Source organism: Nicotiana sylvestris, chromosome 10, assembly GCF_000393655.2.
Source record: "Nicotiana sylvestris chromosome 10, ASM39365v2, whole genome shotgun sequence".
Lineage (NCBI taxonomy): Eukaryota > Viridiplantae > Streptophyta > Magnoliopsida > Solanales > Solanaceae > Nicotiana > Nicotiana sylvestris.
The window spans coordinates 23,951,617-23,962,736 of record NC_091066.1 but is presented as its reverse complement, the minus strand read 5'-3'; the positions used below and the strand labels follow the sequence as shown (position 1 = coordinate 23,962,736).

Here is an 11,120-nt window from a genome sequence, read left to right as displayed (position 1 = left end):
TAGGTGTTTCAAGCACCTGCAATGAGTCTGATATATATTTTTTTAGTATTGAGACATGAAACACTGGATGAATAAAGGACAACTCAGGAGGAAGTTTCAAACGATAAGCCACAACTCACACTCGGTCTAGTATCTCATACGGTCCTATAAACCTGAGGCTCAACTTGCCTCTTTTTGCAAACCGCATCACACCTTTCATAGGAGAGACTCGTAGGAACACTTTGTCCCCAATTGTGAACACAAAATCTCTTCTTCTCTTATCTGCATAAGACTTTTGTCTGCTTTGAGCCGTGAGCAATCTTTGCCTGATTAATTGGAACTTATCAATAGCTTCTTGTACTAAGTTAGGTCCCAATAAGTTAGTCTCACCGGCTTCAAACCATCCGATAGAAAAACGACATCTTCTACCATACAATGCTTTGTACGGTGCCATTTGAATACTGGTCTGGAAGCTATTGTTGTATGAAAATTCAACTAAAGGTAGATAAACATCCCAACTACCTCCAAACTCAATAATGCAAGCTCTCAACATATCCTCCACGATCTGCATAGTACATTCGGACTGCCCGTCTGACTATGGATGAAATGAAGTACTAAGATCTACTCGTGTACCCAGTGCTTCTTGAAAAGATTTCCAAAAGTGTGAGGTAAATTGTGATCCTCTATCAGAGATGATGGATATTGGAACTCTGTGAAGTCGGACAATTTCGTGTGCATACCTCACTCCACCATGTGTAGTCTTTACTGGAAAAAAGTGTGCTGATTTTGTCAGTCGATCTACAATTACCCACATAGAATCATAACCTCTAAGAGTACGGGGTAGACTAGTCATAAAATCCATGTTAATTCTTTCCCATTTTCACTCTGAATCTCAATTTGTTGTAGTAGTCCTACTGGTCGCTGATGCTCAATCTTGACCTGCTGACAAGTCAAACAACTAGAAACAAAGTTAGTAACATCTTTCTTCATACCTTCCCACCAATAAAATTGCTTTAGGTCATGACACATTTTATGGATCCAGGATGTATAGTGTATCTAGAGTTGTGAGCTTCTTCAAGAATAGCCTATCTCAACCCATCTACGTTTGCTACACATAGCCTGTCACCCATTCGAAGAACACCATCACTTTCAACAATCATATCCTTGCTTTTACCAACTAAGGCCTCATCTCTGTATTTGCATAATCGCTCATCCTCATATTGGGTGGCTTTAATGCACTCAACTAATGAAGACTTAGTCTGAGCACAAGCCAACAATGCCTCTGAATTTCCGACATTAAATCTGATACTTGTATCATCTAGTATCTGAATATCTTTGGCCAAAAGTTTCTTTGTAGGAGCTATATATGCCAAACCCCCCATAGATTTTCTGCTCAATGCATCAGCCACCACATTGGTTTTTCTAGGATGATACAAAATAGAACAGTCATAGTCTTTGAGTAGTTCCATCCATCGACACTGCCAAAGATTCAGATCTCTATGTTGAAAGATATACTTCAGACTGTTATCGTCAGTATAATCTCACAAGTTTCGCCGTATAGGTAATACCTCCAAATTTTTAGAGCAAATACCACTGCAGCCTTCTCCAAATTATGTGTAGGATAGTTTTGCTCGTGCTTTTTCAATTATCTCAAAGCATAAGCTATAACACAGCCATTTTGCATGAGAACACATCCTAATCCCACCTCGAGGCATCACAGAATACTGTAGAGTTTTTGAAAGTTCTGCTCACATTCCTTCGTCCACTGAAACTTTGCATTTTTCTGTGTTAGCTTAGTCAGTGGCACTGATATTCTAGAGAAATCCTGCGCAAAATGCTTGTAATAGCCTACTAAGCCTAAAAAGCTGCGAATATTTGTACGAGAAGTAGGTCTAGGCCATTTCTGCACAGCTTCTGTCTTTTGGGATTTGCCATAATTCTATCTTTGGATACAACATGCCCCAGAAATGATATTGAGTCTAGCCAAAATTCACACTTTGAGAACTTAGCATAGAACCGATGTTCTCGCAATGTCTGCAATAAAGTCCTCAAATGATTCTCGTGTTCTTTCCTACTACGAGAATATATCAGGATATCATCAATAAATACTATTACAAATATATCCAGAAACGGCTTGAACGCCTTATTCATTAAATCCATGAATGCAGTTGGAGCATTAGTCAGTCCTAAAGGCATCACAAGAAACTCATAGTGCCTGTATTGAGTTCTGAAAGCAGTCTTAGAAATATCTTCATCTTTGATTGTAAGTTTATGATAACCAGAACGGAGGTCAATCTTTGAAAAGTAGGCAGCTCATTGTAACTGATCAAACATGTCATCTATACAAGGCAAATGATATCTATTGCGTATTGTTATCTTATTTAACTGCCTGTAGTCAATGCACATTCTTAGGGATCCATTTTTTTCTTTATGTACAGTACTAATACACCCCATGGAGATGTACTCGGTCTGATAAAACCCTTATCTAACAAATCCTACAGTTGTTGTTTTAGCTCTTTCAACTCTGCTGGTGCCATCCGATATGGGGGTATTGATATGGGCTATGTGTCAGGTGGCAAATTCAATACCAAAATCTATTTCTCGTACTAGAGGCAATCCTGGTAAATCCTCAGGAAATACATCAGAAATTCTCCCACCACTGGTACATTTTCTATACTAACTGTTTCCTTTCTTGTGTCATTTACAATAGCTAAGAGACCCAAGCGACCTTTCTTCAGAAGTCGTTGAGCTTTCATAAAAGATACAACTTTCCGAATCTCTGGAACCCAACTCCCTCTTAGAATAAATCGGGTTCATTTGATATCTCAAACTTAACTATCTTTGCATGACAATCGACGATAACATAGTAAGAAGATAACCAATCCATTCCCATCAGCATGTCAAAGTCAATCATATCAAGTACAATAAGGTCAGCTAGAGTATCTCTATCCTCAACTCGAATGTGACAAGCATGATACACGTATTCAGCTAATAAAGACTCCCCAACAGGAGTAGCAACTATAAAAGGATCATTCAATAGCTCAGGCTGTCTACTAAACCTCAAAGCAAAGTACGAGGATACATAGGAGTGAGTAGATCCCAGATCAATCAACGCAAGTGCATAAAATTAACAGACATAAAGAATACCTGTAACCACAGCATTCGAGGCCTAAGCATCCTGTCGAGTAAGTGCAAAATCTCTCGCCTGAACTCTACCAACATTCCCTTGACCTTGATTCACAGTAGCACGATCTCTGGCACCTCGACCTCTATTTCCTGTACCTGCAGCACCTGGAGTATTGCGAGTAGTCTGAGTAGGTGCATCTGACTTAATAGAAGCCTAGTTGAAATTACTCGAAGGCTTAGGGCAATCCCTCAAGTGATGTTCCAACTGGCCACATCGAAAGCACTCTCCATCCAGAAAGACACTGGCCAAAATGCGATCTACCACAGGTCTGGCAAACTGGAGTAGTGGCATATATCTGCCCAGAATTATGATATCCAGATGATGATGGTCCCTTAGTACCCTGTCTGTAATGTGGTCTGTATGTGGACTGTGAAGACAAGTGTGTCCATGTTTGAGAACCTTGTTGTTGCTGTCCGAAATTTCCTGCTCCGCGATTTTTACTAAAACTACCACTAAAAGATCCTCCTGTCTTGGCCTTCTTGCGTAAATCACTGGCTACACGCTCATCACATCCCTTATTTTCAAACTTTCTAGCGAGATCGACTGCATCAGAGTAGGACAATGTCTTCATCTATGGGGATATTGCAGTGTATAGACGACCAACCAATCCATTAACAAACCTCTGAACTCGAGCTTCTTGGGTAGGCACTAAATAAGGAGCATATCTTGTCAGATTACAAAACTTGGTGTTATATGTTGACACATCCATATCTGGAGTCTGAACCAATCTCTCAAAATCTCTAGCATATTTTTGACTCAGGTGTAATAACCCATAATTTTATATGAGGATATATTGAATATTTAGCAAATATTTTAAGTAAAAAAAGGAGGAACAAACTAATAAAATAAAATGAATTTTAAAAAAAGGGAATGGACACAAAAGGGCCGAAGCCCATTAGGTTACATTCTGCCAAAGTCAAAAGCAAAAAGGGATTGAGGGAAGGGAAAGAAGCTGCGGAAAAGAAGAAAAAAAAAAAGAAGAGAAAAGGCTAGCAACCTCATGCTACAATATTGTTGTTGTTCCTAGCTACTGTTATTTCAGATTTTCAGGTATATTTTATTATCCCATTGACATGGATATATTTAATTTATCATGGGTTGAGTTAAATAGTGAGTTGATCTTTAATTGAATTGGATACAAGAATACTTATGAGCAAGATCAATTCCTTCATTCTAAGTAATTACACAATATCCTGTTATATACTCTATTGAGGAGATTGTGAGTACTTGTAAAACACTACGTGAAATCGAACAAAAATGTTAATTTTCCAAGCAATACAAACTTCTTTTTGCCAAGGAAAATATAAACTAGTTTCCTATCCCTTTAAGTACTACTTAAGTGAATAACAGATAAACATATTCATATTCTAGAGAAATTAAACAGAAAAACTAATTAAAAGTGACATGGTTGGACCAATTACGTTGCTAGTTCCCGAAGTTGATGTAAAGTTCAATAATTGGCACGAGTACTGTGAATAGTAATCTTACCACAATTTGTGTTTTCATAACCTGCATGGTTTATATATGATTTTAAAAATAAATGTATTACCGATGCTTTGAAATTGCATGTGGGACAAGTTCTTTACTTGATATGATACTGAATAGTTTATTTGAGATGTTTATAGATTAATCTAAATATTTTTAACGTTACTAGATATGTTTTACCGTTACTTGAGATGTTACAGTTATTTGAAGTATTCTCACTATTACTAGATATGTTTTACTGTTACTTGAGACATGGTTACTGTTATGGAAATAAAATTACAAGATTTGATAAGGAGTGATATGCCCTTTATTATTTTGAAAATGCTTTTGTACGAGTAATTACTATTTACAAGAAAGAGTATAAATGGGAGGAGACTTTGAAGGATCCCGTAGCTAATAGCGGGTTCGTTAGACCTGGTGCACCTTGTATTTACAGATTTACCAATTACCGATTACAGTTATAGCTCTCGCTACTAGGAAGGTAGAACTAGCATACAGTTATAGTTTTCCCTCGAGTAGAGGCCTATAGTTATACTTGACTCCTTTTACGAAGGGGTCCACACAGTGATACATATTACATGATCTTTTTATGGTAACCTCCCAGATATTAAAATTTGCTATGACACAGTATTTACCAAGTTTATTACTGAATTGTTAAATTGATTTTTATTACAGGAAGCACATGATGAGATTGATTATTATTACCGTTTTAAAAAGGGCATTTTATTTTGTGATTATTATACAAGCTTGTTTTCTGACTTGTCCCCTATTAAAAATAGTTGTGATTAAATATTATTACTCATTGAGCTAGCGACTCACTTCCCGCTGTTATTTTTACAGAGACAGGAATAGACACATGTAAGGATTCCGTTAATTAGAGTATACGAGTTGGCAGTTCCTGGTGAGTCTTGCACTTATTCGCGTGGGCAAAGATTGTTATTTATTTGTTATAGTCTCTTTCTTGAAACTCTTAGAGTCGCTCCATAGTCATTTTTATGAGTGTCATAAGTAGTCTTTTGTTGATATAGACTTGTGATTCGTATTAGACTTTCCTATCGTATACTTGGAGATGAAGTTAGTATTATTGTGTTGGAAATATTTCGTGAATGAAGATTATAGCTTGTTTGGTCGATATAGGTTGTTTGTGTTGTTGATTTTGAAGACGGGTTTATTTTTTGATAGGCCCTAAACAGGGAAAACTCTGTCCGATTTTCTGTAAATTATCGATGATGCTTACTTGGGAGCACTTGCTCCTAAGCGCCGATCATGATCCTAAATTGGGTCGTGACATTAGGCTGTCTGGAAGGAAATGATCCATGAACAACTTATTGAACTCGTCCCATGTCAGTTGTGCTGCTCTTGCTGGCCTTCCTAGCAATACAGTTTCATACCATGTGTTGGCCATATCCTCTAGTTTGTATGTTGCAAGCTCAACGACTCTCTCATTAGAACATCCTAGAGCACATAATGCCTTGAGTGTCTCATCCAAGAAACTTTGAGAATCTGCTGAATTATCAGAACTTGTGAATTTTGGTGATTTCAAATTCAGAACGGAAAAGGGTCAAAACTACCTCTATCATTTACTAAATGGTTTACAATTTCCCTCTGTCCACCTATTTGTCCAAAAAAGTATACGACAATTCTATTAACAAAATTACCCCCGCGACTAACGCCAGAACCTGTGGACCTTCTATTTAATGAGGTGAAATATTTTTATTGGGCCACGTGGCATTTTAGGTGGGACAACACATATATATGTTTAGTACCCGTCCCATAAACCGAACATGTCCTAATTTTTTTACAATCCGGGTTAAAAAAACCTTTTCGACTTCTTCTTTCTCCTCTATTTCATCATTCCATGGCTTCTATGTTCTATCCCTTTTCTTCACTGGCATCATTTCTTCTTTTCCACTTCCAACCGAACCTGTGTGAAAGATTTTTCTAAGATCTACCTTCCATCGGAGCAACAGTCAGTAACTTCTCTACCTGTAATGACCCGACCTGTTGTTTTTAGCATTTTCATCCCATTTAGCTATTTGAAGTCTTGAGTAGTGTTGTTTTGTGTATTATGACTTGCGAGAGTGGTCAAGTTTTATTTTCAGATGATTCAAAATTTAATTGAAAGAATAATTCATGTTTTGGAAGCTTAAGTTGAATAAATGGACCGGATGGTAAAATATGTGTAAATGATCCCAAAATAGATTTTTGATGATTTCAATAGCTCCGTATGATGATTTTGGACTTAAGAGTGTGTCCGGAATTTTTTTTTGGAAGTTTATAGTTAAATTAGGCTTGAAATGGCGTAAATAGAAAATTTGAGTTTGGAAGTTTGACTGGGGAGTTGACTTTTTGATATCGGGATCGAAATACGATTCTCAAAATTTGAACAGCTCCGTTATGTCATTTATGACTTGTGTGCAAAATTTGAGGTCAATTGGAATTGATTTGATAGGTTTCGGCATCGAATGTAGAAATTGAAATTGGTTAGTATTGTTCAATGTAATTTGAGATATCAACTAAGTTTGTGCCATATTATGTGACTTGTTAGTACATTTGGTTGGCGTCCTATGTGGCTCAGATGAGTTTTAGAAGAGTTTTTGGAAGAACTTGGTATTTTGAGCATAAACATGTAATGATCCAAAGGTCCATTTTAAGTTATAGAGATCAAAATTTTATTTCGAGACTTCCAAATTTTTTATAATGAATTATAGGAGCGATCTGGAAAGTTTGGTCTAATTTCGTCAAGTCACGATTGGGTTTTTAACGTGAATCATGAGTTAATTGTTTAACAAGCGAAATGGGTATCGCACTAAGCAAATGAGCTCCAAAATGAGTTTTGATTAAAGGACTAGGCCCGTATTATTATTTGTGACTCATAGGAACAAGAATCGTCAAATTACGAGTTCGTATGATAGAGTTAGAGCATTTTTAGTGAAATTAAAGACTGCTGGTGCAGCAGGATCTGGTGCGCACCTTTAGCGACCAGATTTGACACTTTTAGCGACGAGAATTGGGCCTTTAGCGACCAGAATCGTGTTTTTAATGTTGTTTTGGTTTTTTTTAGCCCATTTTGACATTTTTGGGAGATAGAACACGGGCTTGGGCGATTTTTGAGCAAGAAATCATGGGAATCTTGAGGTAAGTCAGTTATGATGATTTCTACTCCATAATATTGAATTATCATGGAATAATCCGACTAGATTACATGTTTTTGAGGTGTAAATTGAGGATTTGGACCTAGGGATTTAAAAATAAGATTTGAAGATTTGGAGGCCGAGTTATTATCGGAATTTAGTAATTTTGGTATGGTTGGACTCGTGGTTGAATGGGTTGTCGGATTTTGTGAGTTTCGTCGGATCCCGAGATGTGGGCCCCATGGATGATTTTAAGTTAAATTTCGGATTTTTGTGAAAAAATAATATTTTTGTTACATGGAATTAATTTATATAAATTGTATTGACTGAATCACATTAATTGTGGATAGATTCAAGGCGTTTGGATGCTGATTTACGAGGCAAGGGCATAGCGGAGTAAAAAACTTCACGGTTTGAGATAAGTAACTCTTTTAAACTTAGTACTGAGGGTATAAACCCCGAATTATATGTTATGTGATTGATGTTGAGGTGACGCACATGCTAGGTGACGGGCGTGCACCCTGTGAATGACGACTCTGTTGTTTCCAGAACAATGTGTAGTGGTCCTACTTTGTTGATATATGTGTTTTCACCATGTGATAAGTAAATTGAGTTGTACATTATGCTAGATATCATGTCTAGGCTTTATGCCAATATTGTTGAGACCCATAGTGGTCGTTTCTTGCTGTCATCTCATTGATTTTATTGATATTTCATACTCAGTCATATTCATGTATTCATATAATATCTCAGTCTCAGTTGTTATTATTGATACATTATATCATTATTTTTGGGCTGATTTTCATGACATTGTGAGCCCGTGAGCGAGAGAGATTAATGACTGAGTGAGGCCGAGGGCCACATTGTGAGATATTGATAGTATAACACATGAGTTATCCATGCAGATACTGATATTGATACTATAGCACGTGAGTTGTCCGTGCATATACTGATATTGATACTATAGCACGTGAGTTCTCCGTGCAGATACTGATATTGATACTATAGCACATGAGTTGTCCGTGCAGATTTTAGCGCTTGGGTTGTAGGAGCCCTCCGGAGTCTGCACACTCCCAGTGAGCGCAGTCGACTATAAATAAATGGATCGGGTTGCACGCCGCAATGAGTATAGTACAATGCTGAGTGATTGAGAGTGCTAAGTATTGAGCATGGTAACAGATAATGCGAAGCAGTGAAATTGAGTACTCTGAGAGTGTGAGTACATGAGTTCATTATTGAGAGGCATTGCATTTGGCATGTGTACTTGAGATATATGCATAGAGTTGCATTTCATTCTACTGCCTGGTTTAAGTGACATTCATGATTTTACCTGTATCTTGACATGTAGTCATAGAGATGTACTTTTTTCATGCCATTTGAAAAATGAAATCTCCTATTTTGAAAGAAAGTTTTATGGAAAAATCACAGTTTTCAGACATACTCATATTTTGGTGATTTTAGTGAAAAAATTGAGTTTTACTGTTATACTTGAAAAGAAAATGCTTATTTTTCCTGAACTATAAACGAACTGAGCATTTTATTATTAATTTATTCTTTGTGTTGCTTATGAATATTGTTGTTAAGTATTACTGGATGTAGGTATGGAGCCTAACCTTGGTACAAGCTCGTCACTGCTTTCAACCTGAGTTTAGGTTTGTTACTTATTGAATACATGAGGTCGGTTGTACTCATACTACACTTCCTGCATATTGCGTGCAGATTTCGGATGCTGATGCCGCTGTTTTTGATGAGAGCTGACTTGGAAGATGTTCCGGCGTCCCTGTTGTAGCTGCCTCTTGTTCATGGTAGCCTTAGAATCATTAAACTCTGTTTATGTACTTTTCAAACAGCAGATGTATTTGTTTCATATCAGTTTTGTAAATTCTACTCATAGAAGCTCATGATTTGTACTACCAGTCCTTAGGAGGTGTATAAGAGATCATTTATTTTTCCTCAGTATGTTATATTTTTATTGGACTTGATGAGTTGGCTTACTTAGTGGGATGGGTTAGGTGCCATCACAACTAGTTTGATTTCGGGTCGTGATAGATTGGTATCAGAGCTCTAGGTTCAATGGTGATATGTGTTGAGTTGAAATATATGGCTCGATGAGCAGTTGAATGGTGATATGATGAGTACGAGATGATTGCGCGATGTGTTCAGATGGTTTAAAAGTGAAAAAAAGAAATTTTGAGTATATGACTCATGTCTCGATTTTGACGTAAAGTCTCGAGTTATGAATGTGTTGAAGGATTTTTCATGTTGTGAAGTTATGGGACAAATTAAAATTTTTATTTCTTGTTGATGAGTCCAAACTCAGAAAGATTAATTGATGGACTAATAGTTGTGGCTGTGAAAGGTCATAGAGAGATGTCAGTTTGAAGCTAAACATGTGGGTTATCACATGCGAGGTAAACTACAGATATGTGATCCTTACAATATTGTGTGGAGAATTTTTTCTTTACTACCGGTAGGGTAGTGGTATTGGGATTTGAATTTGAATTAGTCAAGAAAGTTGACCTGACTGTCACGAGAATGAAGGTGAGCTTTTTGGACGATTTGAGAAACCATATAGGTTGTGTTGCATGAGCTTGTGAAGAATTTAGTCAAATCTCACTAAGTGTTATGGCAGTAACTGGATATGTGTATTGTAAATTATTGAATGTTCTGATCTATGGCTTTGAGCCAAGTGGGGGAGTCTGCTATCGACAATTTGATTTCGTGGTTATATGTTAAATTTAGGTTTTGGTTCGAAACATTCTCGTGGGTTAGTTATGACCTGCAGAGGTTAAGATTGGGGAAGACTAGAATAATGAAATTCCCGAATACGAGTCATATTGCACTTTATGAGTATATTAAAATCATGGGATCATTAAGTTATTAATTGTGAAGAATGTAATGTGCATGGAACGTGAATGCGACCAGTGGTGTTAAGGCAGAGTTACTTCTTTGAGTGTTATTGTGCTAATGGGACATGTGTCATTTGGCCTATTTGGGCGGTGCAATTTAGATTTAAGCAGAGCAGATGAATCTTGATAGAGTTCTAATAGATTCAAAAATGTATATGTACCAATCAAAAAATTTTCGGATTCGTATACCGCTGGAATTAATTATTTGCATTGGATGGTATTGAAATATGCGGTAATTCTGTATGACTCTAGGTTCTACATTCCAGTGTAAGGGAGGTAAGAAAACAATTTTAAATTCACATAAGGTACTTTCAAAGTGGGCGTTTCAGTTGTGATACTTATGGGGGTGCTTAAGAAGAATTCAATGGCTTATGGGCCTTAGTGCCGTGTGGTTTTATGCTGGGAACTCTAGTAGTGAGCTTTGGG

At 37.0% G+C, this 11,120-nt stretch overlaps 1 long non-coding RNA gene across 1 annotated transcript; it reads left to right on the top strand.

Moving 5' to 3' along the window:
- Positions 1-4,126: 4,126 nt before the first annotated feature.
- LOC104215305 (uncharacterized) lies at positions 4,127-9,717 on the top strand. The gene is made up of 3 exons (XR_708136.2): positions 4,127-4,216; positions 5,492-5,552; positions 8,136-9,717. It is a non-coding gene; the product is annotated as an uncharacterized lncRNA (long non-coding RNA).
- Positions 9,718-11,120: the final 1,403 nt, after the last annotated feature.